The sequence below is a fragment of the Arvicanthis niloticus genome, unplaced genomic scaffold (genome assembly GCF_011762505.2).
Source record: "Arvicanthis niloticus isolate mArvNil1 unplaced genomic scaffold, mArvNil1.pat.X pat_scaffold_215_arrow_ctg1, whole genome shotgun sequence".
NCBI classification, from domain to species: Eukaryota; Metazoa; Chordata; class Mammalia; order Rodentia; family Muridae; genus Arvicanthis; species Arvicanthis niloticus.
Window position 1 is genome coordinate 1 of NW_023045886.1, and position 15,896 is coordinate 15,896.

General features: G+C 49.2%; 2 long non-coding RNA genes across 2 annotated transcripts; both read left to right on the forward strand.

Annotated features, from left to right (window-relative positions):
• The first annotated feature begins 17 nt into the window (after positions 1-17).
• On the forward strand, positions 18-2,403 carry LOC143433852 (uncharacterized). The gene is made up of 2 exons (XR_013070251.1): positions 18-308; positions 834-2,403. It is a non-coding gene; the product is annotated as an uncharacterized LOC143433852 (long non-coding RNA).
• Positions 2,404-13,059: 10,656 nt separating this feature from the next.
• Positions 13,060-15,896, forward strand: LOC143433890 (uncharacterized). The gene is made up of 3 exons (XR_013070252.1): positions 13,060-13,422; positions 14,634-14,745; positions 15,054-15,896. It is a non-coding gene; the product is annotated as an uncharacterized LOC143433890 (long non-coding RNA).

Below are 15,896 nucleotides of genomic sequence, written 5' to 3' on the forward strand. Positions count from 1 at the left end.
CTGGACTTGGGGGGTTCGTGACCTTCCACCCGGGGTCACTCACCGCCTTCGCTCTGGTTGTAGTCGTGGAGCAGGGTCCTCAGATGCACTCGAAAAATCTGTTCATTTCTTTTGGCGATCTCTGTCGCCTCCTCCCAATACTTTGGACCCTGCTTCTCCACCCACGGACGCGCGCGGCTCCATCCTCGGATTCTCCGCATCGTTGTCGAAGCCCTCAAACTGTGTGTCGTCCACGTAGCTGAATTCCATGTACCGGGGCTCCCAGAAGCAGGACCGTGACACGGCGGTGTGGAAATACCGCAGCGAGTGTGAGCCTGGGGGTGGCGCGCTGTGAGACCCCGACCTCCTCCCGGGACCCCGGGAGGGTGCGCGGGCTGGGAGGGTAACAGGGCGTGGGGCTCCTGACGCGGGTTGAGAAGGGACAAGGGTTGGTGGGGGAAGCAGGGATACAGCTTCCCCGGTGCCGCCCCTGCCCCTCCCCGCAGAGCCGGTTTCCCTCCGGATCCCGCACTCACCCGCGCGGGTCTGTGTCGGGGCCAGGGCGGCTGCCAGCACCAGGAAAAGCGTGCACTGTGCCATCGCCCCCAACTATGATCTGGGCGTCTGAGTCCCGCGGGCTGCGTGGACTTTATAACCAGTGCCCACTGAGATGCTTGCTGATTCCCCAGGATCGCCTCATCCAATGGGGGTGAGACCTGGCAGAGCATCATCAGTGTCAGGGCAGAAAGACCTAACACAATAGATGCAGAAGTAAAACTAGGGGGGGATATGGACCTGCAGGCCAGATTCTCTGTGTCCTCTCCCTCACCCTTCCTCTTCTTTATTCTCTTCAGAATTGAGACCCTGGAGTCTTCTAGAAGAAAAGTCACTTCCAGGAATACAATGACAACACAAGCCTTTCAGTATGCAGTGGAGAGATGCTTCTACTTAAAGCATAGGCACTGGCCTGCAAGCCACACAGGGACCCCATAGAGACCGGCCTCACACAGCCAAGCCTGAGTGCGGGACTCTCATCTGTAAAGAGGAGACTTTGACTCTTCTCCCAGGATCTGTCTTTTCAGCCTCAGGCTTAGATTCTGTTTCTTCCCAGATGAAGCATCTGCAGCTTCCCAAGTGGACACTTCCCAATGGACAAGGGGGTCTACAGTGCAGAGACAATGACACAGGTCCACATGGACAATCTCAATACCTGGAAGGAAGATCGTCAAGGAAATCAAGCAAAAGAATCAGCACTGGAAGTGGCACTTGGGTGTGTAGGAATCATAATGGCTTTCTGACATCCTCCTAGTAAGCCATCTCCAGTCCTGATTATCTGGTTCTTCCCATGTTATGTTTCCATGACATAAAACAAGGAAAGAACAGTGTTAGGAGGAGTGGGTCTAGCCCCAGCATGGTGTTAAGGAGGGTAAAAGCAGCCATGAGAACATCACAGAAGGAGTGTTGCCGGGGTTGGCTGGTGGTAAGAACAGCCATATCGAGCTTTGTCAATGAGGACATGAGTGTCCTTACAGGTAATCTGGTTGTGTGAATAGCCATTGGGTGCCTGCATGGTCTCCTCTTCGATTTCTTTGTGATCCCAAGGTGTGACCTCTTTCTGACTGGAGGGGTTTCATTGGGCGTTGCAGGCTGGTACCCAGACAGGATGGGGTTGGTCCTCTGGAAAGATATAAACAAATCCCCTTCCTACTGTTAATAGGGAATCTGTCTTCCTTCAACACCTGTCAAATGGGTCCTTCCATCTGACCAGGATGGGTGGTATAATTGGTGGTTGACTCCAGTGACAGACAATGGGAGGTTTGTCTTGTTTGGCATAGATGTTGAACACATTCAGTGTGAATAATGCCAGGTTTTATTCAGTAGTTGGTAGTAGGAAGCCTTGTGTTTAATTAATTTTTTTTACGTGTTTGATTTGTTCTCTCAATGACAGCTTAGCTCTGAGGGTTGTGATGGATATCAGTATGGTGGACAATTTTCCAAGACTTGCAGAAATTGTAGAATCAATGGCTTTTGAAAGCCAATTCAGTATCAGCTTTGACATGGAGAGGAAGCCCCATAATATGAAAATTGGAGAACATGCGATTAATTGTTTTTTTTTTTTTTTTATGGGAATGGCTATCAATGGTAATGAATACAAATTTCTGTGTAACAAATGATGGGATGTGGGTGACATCATTCTTGGAAGAGGGCATTGGCCTGAGGGCTCTGAGGTTGGTGCCCGATTGTTGTGTAGCAGGGGTGTGAATTAGGGAGGCACAGGAGGAGCAAGTTCTGAGGATGTGTTTGAGGTATTTTATGGGGGTATTGGGGAATTTGAGCTGTAGCCCGTTCAGGTTAATATGGTTATCTGATGGGAGTTGTTTAGCAGTGAGGGTTGAGAGAGTAAAGGCCCAAGTTGTGACAGTCTTACTGGCTGAAGTGTTGTCATCAGAGACGGCTCTGGTGAGAGATGAGTGTGACCACACATGGCTTGTTGCGAACCTGCACTCTGCCTCAATGCTTTGGGGCTAAGTGCTCTGGTCAAGAGAGAGAGAGGGGCTCTTGGGGCAGGAGATGCAAAGAATGGAGACAAGACAGAGGTTCTGATCAAGTCTCAAGTCTCAAGTCTCTCAAGTCTCCTTTATTGAGTCTCATCTCTCAAGTGTCTTTTATTGAAGGGAAGTCTTGTAGGCGCGTGGATACCACGTGCCTTGCAGGTGTTGATATGACGTAAGCCTTACAGGCGTCTATAGCGTGGATAGCACGTGCAGGCTTGGATACCACGTGCGCCTTACAGGCATATATGGCCTGGATAGCACGTGGACAGCACATGAACTGCATTCCTTGCAGGCTTGGCTACCACATGCGCCTTGCGGCTGGGGGCAGTAAACAGCAACACAAAATATGTGGGATATCAGAGTGTGCTTCAGCTGTTGTAGGCTGTTGAAAAACAAGTCTCTTATCAGGGTATATGGTTCCAGATGGCTGCAAGGTTGATCTAGCCGCTTTCTACTAAAGTCGGCTCCCAACAATGGCTGACTAAAAATGGATATGTTCTAGTTAAAAGTATTTTTTTTTTTTGAAATCTTAATTAAAAGTTGGGAAAGAGGATTGCCACCAAGTCTCACATTGGAGCAGGTTAGCTACAGGAGTGAGCTGACCATGTAAGAGCTGTCTGAACATAGACTAGCTGGTTCTTTTAGGTATGTTAAAACCAGGAAGATGGAATACAGTTCTTTAAATAAGGGAGGTTTTTCTGTGAGAGGGGAAAATGTAACTCAGAGCTGGTGTCTCTTGGGACACTGTGTAGACCCCATCCTGTGGCTCTCCAGACTGTGTAGACAGCATCCTGTGGCTCTCCGTCTGTAAAAGCTGTGGGCCGTGGAATATCAGAGGAAGAGAACAATGGAGAAGGAAGCCACCTAAAGAGTGGTGGGGCTGCAGGAATTTATCTTTAGGGTAATGGTTGTCTGTCTGTCCTGGGAAGCCAATGAGGCTGTTAGCAAAAGAGGTGTGGTTTCTCAGGAGCCATTGGATGTCTGAGATGGGGGAGGGAAAACAGTTACACCAGGTTCTTTACCTATAATTTATAAGGTACACCACTTCCTGTCCTAATAGTGGATAAAGTGTCAACCTTGGTTAGTAGTTGAGGAACTACCCCTGTTGGAGCATGGAGCCATTCTAGGATCCCCTAAGGTTGATGTAAGGCTCCAAACACTGTGGGGAAGAACTGAATGTAAAACCTGGATTGGTTGTTGTGGATCATAACGAGCCAGGTGTTTCTAACATGCTGTTTTATAGAACAAAGGGTCCCTCTGGATGCTGGCATCAGGGAGAGAGGAGAGAAGGGGGTCCTTGTCACCTTTAAGAAAATCAAATAGAGGCTATGATTGCCTGTTTGGTACGGTGAGCCAAGACCTAAAGGGTATTTAGGGTTAATGCACTGGGGAAGTCACTGACAGGTGTAGCTGACCAGACTGAGAGTATGTTGATTTCTCTTTCTAGAAATGTGATAGGTTCAATAAGTTGAATCTTTCATTTTAAAGATTTATTCTATTTTATGTATATGACTACACTGTAGTTCTCTTTAGAGACACCAGAATAGAGTATTGGATCCCATGACATATGGTTTTTAGCCCCCATGTGGTTGCTGGGAATTGAACTCAGGACCCCTGGAAGAGCAGTCAGTGCTCCTAATTGCTGAGCCATCTCTCCAGCCTGAACTAGTTGAATCTTATCTTTGGATAATATAAAGCCTCTTTCTGTTAGGGCTTTTATGGCTTCCTGTTTAAGATTCTCTGAGGTTAGGGTTTGATCTTGCCTTCTAGCTTGTCATACTAACAGGTCATCCAAGTAATGAAATATTCAGAGGCCTGAGTTTAAAAGGGATTTTAATGCACCAGCTACAGCTTCTTAACAAATGGAGGGGCTGTAGCCATGCTTGAGGGAGTTCCCTCCACTTAACCCTATCAGCTGGTCCTGAGGCATTGACTTTAGGGACTGAGAAGGCATTTAGGGGGTTAAATGGTCCCAGGCCTTGAGTGTACATAAACAGTCTTGCTTAAAGCAGCCAGCAGGGATTAAGCCTTACTAAATATTTTTGGAGAGATTACACTGACCAAACAATTTGTCATAATTTTAATTTATTAATAGAGGAAGGCTGTCCTTGTTGGGGTCCTATTTCTTGCTTATGTGGGTCATTTTTTCTAGCCTGCACCTGACATTCATCTCTAAACCAAGACTTTCCACTGGGCAAACAGGAGACTAAGGGAAGTAATTCAGCATATATCTCTCCAGTCTAGGGGGTTAAAGATCGCTCCTGAAGCTTTGTATAATAGATTCCATGCATGATGCATGATTTCCATTGTCTCAGATGGCTTTGCATTATTTTTTTAAGTCAGTTACTGGGAGGAGACACCAAGCCAGTGGATATTGTCTATTACATGTGGATTAACAGGGAAGCTCCCTGTGGATTTAGGTTCTGGATCCCTGGGCCACTGTGGCTGAGGATAATTGTTCCCGGTGTTTCTGAGATTACAGAGCTGTTCTGACTGGGGGTTTGGGGGGGGGAGGCACTGTGGATGTAAGCATTTCTGCTCAGATGGAAGGGGATCTTGAGACTTGGAAGTCCACGAACCACACAGCTCTGAGGTGGGACAATGTCCCAGTGGAAGGGCATCCTGAGACACAAGGGCCCAGGAACCACACAGCACTGAGAGGAAGCCTCTTCAGCAGAGGCTTTGTAGCTCCCGGGAGGGTCTCCTCAGCTGAGCTCAGGTGCCTCAGCCCAGCTCCTTCTCTTCCTTTCTTCTTAGTTTCTTCTGGAGAGAGAGAGAGAGAGAGAGAGAGAGAGAGAGAGAGAGAGAGAGAGAGAGAGAGAGAGAGAGAGAGAGAATGAATATGAATCACACCAGGCAGCAAATCTCATGAAAGAGATATATTGGAGGATCCAGGGTGTGGAGGAATGAGTCCAGGAACCACTGCCCTTGACTCCTTGGAATGCACAGCAGGGCATCAGACAAAGGGCAGTGCTTATATAGGATCTCTGAGTGGGCAGAGCTCCCTGAGTAGAGATTTCCAGAGAGAGGATTGGTGAGATTTCAAGCCCTGAGCCAGGGGTCAGGGGAGGCTCAGAGACTGGTGGTTTTCCTGCCCAGGAATTGTTGCCTTTTTTTTCACCCCCTCGGTTCCCTGCATTGGGGCCAAGGCTTAGGGTGGAATGTCCTTCCCAACTGCAGGTGGCTTTTGCTGAGGCGCCATGTCTGTGAGGCTGCTGGGGGAGTCTGGAGAGGAGGCACTAACACTGTGTGTAGGCCGCTGACCCAACTCGGCCGGCAGCCGTTCGGATGTGGCTGTCCAAGATGGCGCTGGCCTAGGCCTCTGGTATCAACTACCAGTGCACTGCGCATGCACAACTCAGTTTGGAGGCAGCCCCTCCCGAACAGGGTATGCTAATGAGGTACCAATAGGGTACCATGATCTTGGCCAATCACCCCCTCCCTGGCGGGGTATGCAAATATGGTATGCTATGAGGCACTGCAAACTGACCAATCGTGCACCTCCACGCGCTCCCCCCACTGCCGCCCAGGGCTGAGAGTATATAAGCAGCTCGCCCTGGGCATTCGAGGATCCGGTTGTTCGAGTCTTCCTTGCTGGACGAGTTGGGCGCAACAACTGTGGACAGCTCCTGCAGTATTTAAACAAGGCAGTAGGCTGAGGCAGGAAAGAAGGTGTCATCACCATGGACTGCTCCTGAGGATCAGCTCCTGCAGAGTTGGGAAAGGAAATTCACCACCATAGACAGCTCCTGTGACCCATTTTACTTATTTGGACAGTCTGAGGCATGAAGGAGGGGCCTGTATCGTGGCTCCCCGAGGCCTGGCCAGGATAAGGCGGTGTGGAAGTGTGGCAGTGAGTGTGAGCCTGGGGGCGGCCCGCGGTGAGACCCCGACCTCCTCCCAGGACCTTGGGCTGGTGCGCGACCGGGAGGGGAGCAGGGTGTAGGACTCAGGACAGGTGGAGAAGAGGTGGAGGGTCCGGTGAGCAATGTGGGGATGTGGCTTCTCTGTTGCTGCCCCGCCCCTCCCCGCAGAGGCCATATCCCTCTTGACCCCCGCACTCATCCGCGACCCGTGTCTGGGTTGTCTCCCACTCCAGCAGCAGGAGCAGTGTGCACAGCGCCATCACCCCCATCTGGGATCCATGGTGTCAGAGTCTGGTGGGCTCCGTGGACTTTATAACCTGTGCCTGTGGTGACACTGGTTGGTTCCCCATGACCTCCCCACCCAATGGGTGTGAGACGTGACAGTGCATCATCAGTGTCCAGATGCACTTACACAGAAGGACCTGACACAGGTTAGGAGCAGAAGTGAAACTGGGGAGATGGGGAATCCCCAGCCCTGGGCTTCCCCACCCCTGACCTCACCGCCTGGAGACTGAGACTTTGCCTGAACCCTGTGCTGTGGACAGAGAGCTGTTTGTCATGGTGTCTCCGAGTTCTGACCCAGGAGCTGTCTGGACACCAGGAGAGACCTGCAGGCCAGACTCTCTGTGTCCTCTCCTTCACCCTTCCTCTTCCTTCTTCTCTTCAGAAATCAGACCCTGGAGTCTTCTAGATGAAAAGCCACTTCCCGGAATACATTGGGGACAGTAGCAGTTGAGGATGCAGTGGAGAGATGCTTCTCCTTAAAGCAGAGGCACTGGCCTGCAAGCCCCACAGGAACCCCACAGAGACCAGGCTCTGTTCACCTGCAGTGTGCAGCTCACACTGCCAAGCCTGAGTGCAGGACTCTCATCTGTAAAGAGGAGACTTTGCCTCTTCCCTCAGGATCTATTTTCTCCGCCCTGTGCTTAGATACAGATTCCTTGTGTTGTTATGCCCATGTCTTGGAATCTCTAAGGGATCTCAAAGAATTACCATATCTGCTTTAAAGATACACAAGAGCCTTTATTTTAAACCCAGGTTTGGACCGCAAGTTACTCAAAGTGAAGTTGCGGCCTGTGTCAGGGAATATGGAGAATATATATACAAGCCGATTACATAAAGGGAGGGATGCAGTGGATAAGAAAAGCTTTAATGTTTTTACAAACCAGTGGTAGCTACCTGGAAACTGTTAATTGGCATGATTTCTCTCTAAGTATGTATAGTTTTTGCTCTTCCCAAGGCCATAAGCCACCTGCATTGGGGAGTGTTTAGCCATCCATCAGAGAGGGTGCCAGCTCCAGGTGGCATGGAGTATCTAGGATCTTCACATGGTTCTTGGGTGGGATAGCACGAGGATAAGGCAGCCCTGCATGAGTGGTTCCCACTTTTTCCATATGTTCATTAATGGCTCTCAGATTCTGTAGAAGACTATGTTTCCCTGACATCTTTTTAATGACAAGAATGGGAGTATTATGTCTGCTGGTCTAGGGTTCCACATGACTCAAAGCTGATTGTCCCAACACCAGCTCCTAGACAACAGAAAGCTGAGGTTCCAAAATCGACTACTGGTCCACCCAGATACCGACTTCAGACAGCCAGGCCTGTGGTATAGGGTCAGGCACCTTGATGTCAAATGGTGCTGGGAGGGCAGGGGCCATTAGTATTGGGGGTGAATCCTGACTTTGCCACCTGTGAGGCCCAGTTGGTCATGATGTATAACATCATCAAGAAAGTCACAATCGTCCATAGCATAGTGTGGTACTCCTATGACAACCTGACTATGTTTGGGGAGGACTGTGGAACGATTTTGGAACTTTGGGCTAGAAGAGCCAGGAGGTGTGAAGAGCTCTGTGGAATGTTTTATAGGAGCTTGGAAGACGATGTTGAGAACAGTGCAAAGATGGGGGCCTGGCTTGTGAAATTTCAGATGGAAGACTAAAGACACTTATCTGGTGATGAGACCCAAGTCATCTCCTCCTCCTCCTCCTCTTCCCCATGGCAGCTGTGCCTGGCTCCCTTTGCTGACACAAAGATTAACATTAGCTGTGATGTTGTAACAGATTACAGGATGATATCTGTGTGAGCATGGCCCTGTGCTGTAACATTCCACTCTCTCTGTCCATCTATAACCGATTGATAACCTGACTGGGTATTTTCTGAATCACATGGCATAATGGGTGGTTCCAGGGATCTGTCACACTTGGGCCCCCATCAGCATCCTCCTGCAATGTGTCCAGTTTCCTGGAGTCCCAGTGACTTTTCTTCCAGTTTGTTCCTCTGAGCTGCAGCTGCCTCCTTCCCTAGCATCCTAGAGCCTTGGTATCTCTAGAACAGTTGGACACTTTTAGCATTCTCCAGGTCTCATGGTGTAGACAGACCCTGACTCTGCTCCAGGCATCTGTTTCCTTCTTCTCAGAACACAGACATGCTCCTGCCTCAGCACATCTGCACTGCAGGATCCATGGTCTGGAAGGAACTTGGTTCAGAACCTTGGGGAAAGTTTTCTTACACTCTCCAACTCTTTCCTCAAAGGTCACCCTCTGACTGATGCCACACTGAACACCTATTTCAACAGCACTTTTAGGGCTGAGAGCACCTTCCCTCCTGTGAGAACTAAGTGCAGTTTCCAGCACCACATCCAGGGCATCTGATACCCTCTTTGGGACCCAAGGACCCCTGCACTCACCTGACCATACCCACACTGAAGCACACACCCACTGAGGTGGATCCAGTGAGACATATCCCCATGGGCTAGGGTGGTTGGCCTTTGTTCCCTACTTGGTGGCACTATAGGGGAAGGTTTAACAAGAGGTATGGCCTTGCATGAGGAAGTATGGTCCTAGGGGAAGTTTGTGAGAGTAAAAAGTCCCTGCTGCATCCACTTTGCTCTCTCTGCTTCCTGTCTTCCATTATAGATGTGAGTTCTCAGCTTCCTGCTCCACTCACCATGCCAGCAGCTTGTGGAAACACTTGCCTGCCATGATGCACTCTTATCCATTGGAGCGTCATCGCAAACACACTCTTCTCAATGGTCATGGTGCTTAATCTCAGTAAAAGAAAAGTTATACATACACATAATTAAAAATATTTTTTGAGACAAGGGTCACTATGTAAACTGGACTGGCCTTGAACTCACAGAATTCACCCCAATTTCCTTCAAATGGCTAGGTATAAAAGCAGGTGGCATTATGCCTCACTAAAACATAAGGAATCATAAAAACCAACACCACTCTGCCCTGTTCCTCTCACCTGCACTCTGGACATCTTCCCTTCTGCCCTCCACATCCTGAGACAGCCTGTTCTTGTTATTTCTCCTACACTGTATCACATGCATCTTTCCTGGTCAGTATATGTTCCTCAGGCCAGCAAAGCTGTATTATGTATTAGTGTGTCTCAGAAGCAGAGACCTGACAGCACACATCTGGAACAGACAGTGTGTGCGGATGACAAAAGACACAGCTGTGTCACCTGCTTGAGGAGTGCATTTCCTCCAGCCTAGAGAGACAGTGACAGCAGACCAAGGAAAGCACACATCCATGGTCAGCAGGGTGAACCTTGAGCTCCCTGGTTACTCATGGGAGCATGTGTGAGTTAGGGGATAATCACTGAGCAGCCCTGCCCAGTGTGCATGTCCACTCACAACAGCTGCATCACTGCAGTCCCCTGCACCACAGCCAGCAGCTCCCCTCAACAGTCTCTTCTCCCCCAGGAACTGATGCTGGTCCAACCCTGACAGGGACTTGTTACATTGTGTAAACTCAGTGAATCTGTAGCTTCTTGTGTTTCCTGAGCCTCATCAGCCTCCTCCTGGCTCCAGCTGGGAATGTTCAGTCTGGAGGAGAAAGTCCTAGAGTCACCTCCCAATTCTGCAGGCTCTCTGTTTATTAATACAACCTCTAGACAAATGCTGCTCTGTGAAGTGCAGTGCCCTGTCCACTCCCACTGAGGTCAGGGTCACCTGAGACTTCCTCTCAGCAGAGCCCTCCCTCCCTCTTCCCATCTGCCTCTCTATTTTAGACTCATGACCTATTTATTTTTTATTCATTAATAAACATTTGTTGTGCATGAGCGTTTGTCTGCTGGGTGTGGGGAAGTCATCATCCTTCACAAGATGAAGATGGCTGCATCCTGACAGAGATTATCGACATGTTGGTATTCAGACACCTCAGCTAAGGCTCCTGGAAATCATGAAGCTAGAAGAGAAAACTTCAAGGCCAGAACCTGGAGCAGTAGACAAAGGATGCCCATCTCTGACACTCTCACAATATGTTTTTAAAAAGATTTATTAATCTCATTGTCTCTGAGTGTTTTTTCTGTATGTATTTGTTCCATGCATGAGCCTGGTAACCTCAGGGCATTGGATGCCCTTGGATGGAAGTTATAGATAGTTGTAAGCAAACCTGTGTGCTGGAATCTGATCCCTCTGTAAGAGCATCAAGTGCTCTCAACCCGCAGGCCATCTCTCCAGAACATGGAACAGCTTTGAAAATAAACATAAATCTAAAGTACACTCACCTCATCAACCCTTGAATCTTCTCTGGAGTCAGCACTGGGATCCTCACAGCCAGGGAAGGGGAGAAGCCATGGGCACAGCACAGATTCAACAGGACCAGATATGAGATAAGAGTGGATCCCTCCTCTGTGTGGATCCTGCAATCCAGAGTTGGGTGGGGAAAGATGGGGAGAACTCAACAGAGGAGCATGGAAGGAGGCAGGAGCTCAGGAGAATAAAAGTTATCTCTTCAGCCTACAGTGTCCTTAGAGCAGGGCCCTTGTTGTGTCTTGCAGGGATAAGAATGAGAAACACCTCCTACTGCTCTCACACTTGGGCATCAATGAGGACAGCAAGACAGGAAGCACTCCCAGGAAAAGAATAAGCCCTGTCCTCCATACAAACTAAAAACACAAGAAGTAAACACAGAAGACAAAGTAGAGAGCCACAGTCAGGACAGCAGCCTGGGCTGCTCATAATTCTGTGGACAAGACAACCATCTGGCCATCCTGTGACCCTGTGATCACAGACTCAGCATGTGCTTCACAGTGATGAAGAGAACAGAGCCCAGAGGAGAAAGAGCTCAGGGTGTCCTCGTGTTATATAACACGAATCTCATCTGGGTGCATTCTAATTTATACTCAGCTCCCACAGCCTCATCCTGTCCCGACAGATACACACAGCATAGTGACACAGATTCTGGAAGGTTCTCCATCTGCCATTTATTTCTCCACAAACACTAAATATTTTCAATCCCTTATTTACCTGTGAATCAGGGTTTGGTCCTCCCCATTCAACTGCCAGGTCAGGGTGATGTCAGCAGGGTAGAAGCCAATGGCCCAGCACCTCAAGGTAACATTACTTTCTTTTCTGTGGTGATGGGTTACATGTGCTTTTGGGGGGTCTGTGTAGAGGATCACACAATTCAGAAGACAAACTGAAATCTACATAAGACTTGAATCAATGGTGACACTTATCTACTTGTCTGTTTGAACACTTCAACTGTCATTGCACTAGTGACCAGCAGGTAGATTTGGTTCCTGAGCACAAAAAAAGCACATTTTCCTGGGTACTCAGAAGCTAAGAGAGAATCCACATGAGCCAGTGGGTTAACATGGCCATCCTTATGTGATGTTCTACAGCATGTGATAGGTAGTCAAAGAATGGAAGATTGAATGGAAAATATCTAATTTATATATGTGTTTGAGTTCATATCAAAACTAGAAATTAGAATCATATGCTCCTGAAAGGGAGCCAGCACTGAGATTCAACCACTGTAATCATCTTGCTGGCCAGCATTAACCGTCAGTTCAAGTGAACAGCCATCACAAAGTTTGTAGCAGAAATGTGAACCTCTGACACTCAGCCAGAGAACATGACTCTCAGCCCCTGCCTCTGAGGTGACAAGGTCTGTTACACAGGATCCCTGGAGTGTGCTGTGGACCCCAGTGCAGCACTCACTGGAACACAGCAGGCTCACAGGGTGTTGGATCTTCCCTCTCACTCCAGCCCTGGATTGCAGAAGACCCTGTCTCTCAGTTCCTGATTCCAGTTCCTGATTCACCAGGGGAAGCACTGTTACTTGTTGGATAGAGAAGTACAGAAGGCTTTTGGATGTTTATTCTGACAGGAAACAGTTTAAATGCACAAGAATCTCTCCTTTAAGAAGAACCCTGATTTAACTTGTCTAATCATCCAGGTTCGTAGTCTCCCCTGGCACCTGTGGAGACTGATACAAATATTACAAGGGCATGGAGAAACAGGATCACTCCAGTGCAGACAAAAACTGACTAGAAGCAAAATATTGCCTTCAAAAAAAAAAAAAAAAAAAAAAAAAAAAAAAAAAAAAAAGGGAAAGGAATAAGAAAGTAAATAAGTAAAAGAAAAGAGAGAAAATAGAAAAAGAAATTCCACAGTTTATACTCCTCCAGGGTACCCCATAAGGGCTCATGTGACCATTCCACCACTGTAGGATTAGATAGAATTGGGTTCTCAGAGGCATGCAAACCGCAGAAACAGGGAGGGATCTGTGAGAATATATTTTTGGAAAGTCCTAGAAAAAGGGGAATCAGCCTTGTGTAGGGGAGTCCATGCCTCCTATCAGGTAAAGGACACTTCAGGTCCTGAGGTGTAAGGGCTGACACACTCAGCAAGACAGGAGTCAGTGTCCACAGACAGTGATTGTGAGCAGAGACCCTGGCCTGAGAGAGATCATGGCTGACAGCTGGAAGAAGCTGCTGTTATTATGTCAGGAAATTCTCTCCTTCCCTCCTGAGACAGACTGGGAACTGTCCAAGGAGAAGGCTGAGCCCTGGGAGAGTCAGTGCAGTCATTGTGATGAGGACCAGGAGACCCAGGGACACTCTCTCCCTTCTGAGATAGGGGCACCACCCCAGCTGAGGGTTTCTTCTTCTTCCCCAGGACTGAGCCCCAGCCCAAGGGTAGAGGGAGGAGCTGCCCGCGGCCCCAGCAGAGTCTCCTTCCTGCACTCCAGGTGTCTGAGGAGCCACTCCATGCACTCGCCCTCCAGGTAGGCCCTCTGTATCTCTGCTTCACCATCCTGCTCCCACTGGCTTTGGGTGATCTGAGCCACCATATCTGCCTTGGTCACATTTTCAGGGCTTCTGTGTAGGGCTGAGGGGGAAGTGTTGAGGTGGGAGCCAGCTGTTGGGTTTCTGGGGAAGTGCTGAGGCCTGTGCTGGCTGCTGGATTTCTTCATCCCCCCTCTGCTAGTAACTCTGGAGGCCAATCTTGGTCTCACTAACAGTCTAAATCGTCTTCATTAGCTGGCTGGTACTGAGACCTCATAACCATCAGGTGAATGGTTCCTAGCCTCTGTTTCATATTCTGCAAAAGTTTGTTAACTATGCATGGCCTGAAAGTGAACAGCAGTAAAATTATAATCAGGGGCCCCACAATTGCTGAGATAAGTGTGGTTAGCCAGGGGGAAGAATCAAACAGTGTGTGATACCAGGTTTTGGAATTTTCCCGTTGTTTTTGACATTTTTTCTAAATTCTCTCTACCATTAGTGAGTGACTCTCTAATAACCCCAGAATGATTGACATAGAAACAGCATTCTTCACATAGGGCAGCACATAATCCTCCCTGTTGTAGGAATACTAGGTTTAGCCCCTGTGTGTTCTGCAGAACTACCTCTGCCAGAGAATCTGCATTGCTTTCTAGGTGAGAAATGGACTTCTCTAGGCACTGGATGACTTTGTCTATGTCTGCTTTTAAGCTATTATAGTTCTTATTTTTGTAATGTCAGTGCAGCTATTCCAGTACTGGCCCCTCAAGTCCTGCTCCCAGAATCACTGGTCAGAGAGATAGGTTCTCTTCTCTGCCTCATGATGTCAGAGAGATAGGTTCTCTTCTCTGCCTCATGATGTCTCCACTGATATGTCCCACTAAGCTCTTTAGCACCACTTCTGAATAATAGCTATCAGGAGACCTGCTGGACTAAAATGAAAATTTCTTTTGTGATAGAGGAATTAAGGATTTCTCCATGCACCGTGTGTCCTGGGGACCAGTGGCAAGCACTGTTCCCTGATGAGCCAGTTTCTTGGTTCTTGGTTCTGGAAGGAAATCCTTGGGGACGTCACCTATACCTTGTGACATCACCACCTAAGGTGGAAGGCTCACAGAGGCTGCTGTCTGGGTGTCATTAGTCACCACTGTCCAGAGTAGGGGTCCTTTGTTCCCCAGAGTCCAACCCTGTGTGGGCTTGTGTTTCTCTCCAGGAAATCACTGAAGAGTTGCTGTCTCCCCGCCTTGGGGGCCTGGTGGTATTCATGAAGGAGGCTGAAGCCTTGATTGAGCATGGGCAGGCTGAGCAGCTTCAAGGGGAGGAAGGTATGTGGTATTGTCATGGAGCTGTGGAGGCTATGTTGTTATGGCTAGTTAGGGATAGCAGCAGTTAGCGACTGTGGAGTGTGCAGGTCACGGTGTCTGGGAGGTAACACAGCAGGGAAGACTTGGCTGGAAGAGCACCAGGAAAGCCAGGCTTGATGGTGAGCACGGCTGTGCCCTGGGCAAGCCTTATTGGGTACCAGCCCTGGTTGCTCTGTGCTGGGTGGACGGTAACCAGGCCTAGTTTTTTCTGTGCTGGGTGGACAGTCACCAGCCCTGGTTGCTCTCTGACACACCCTTTTCTCTGTCAGAAAGCCGAGTCACTCAGCTGATCCGTGGATTTGGTAATTCCTGGAAGGCATCTGAGGAGTCCCTGAGTCAGGATGGAATGTGGAGATTTACCAACTTTTGAAATGGAACCAGCATCATCCAGGTGACCGGCCACTCCCAGCCCTTTGCCTGTGTTCCATGGTTGTTGGTTTCCTTGCTCTTTCCTCTGGGCTCTGCATTACAGGAATGCCCTGAAGGCCAAGAAGCACTGTGTCAAGACTCTGGTGAAACTCTGACAGGTCCTGTCACCATGAGTCTGACCACGAGTGCCCTCTTCAGGGGGCGCTGACCCAGCTGATCCAGCTGTACCACCATTTCCACGGGGTGCTGTCCCAGCCCCAGCTCCGTGCTCCATGCCAGGGCCGAGCTCATCAACAACCATCACCTCATGGTGGAGCTGAAGAAACACAAGCCAAACTTCTGATTCAGACCCACGGGGCCCTAAACTCCCATGGACTCTGTAGGTCGCACACTGTCACCTGGGACCCCCTTTCCTGTTGTCTCCAAGGCTTCCACACACCTCAGTCCCTCACTCAGCCTCCATTGCCAGGCCTCTGCCTCAACAGAGTGTGCCCAAGGCCACTCCCTGGGCTTCTGAGGTGACCTTCATTTCCCAGTCCTGTCAGCTCCTCTGCTGTTCATTCACAGCCTGTGAGCTCCCACCGCCCCAGTCTCTGACTGACCTCAGCTCTTAGGGCAGAGCAGTGCAGCCCACCTTGTAGCTGATCTGTGGGCTCCGCTGGAACAGTGACATCACCTCCTGGTGGGGCTCACTCTGTCTGTGGCAACAATAAGTACTTACTGTGCTGGGACCGTGTCCTCTC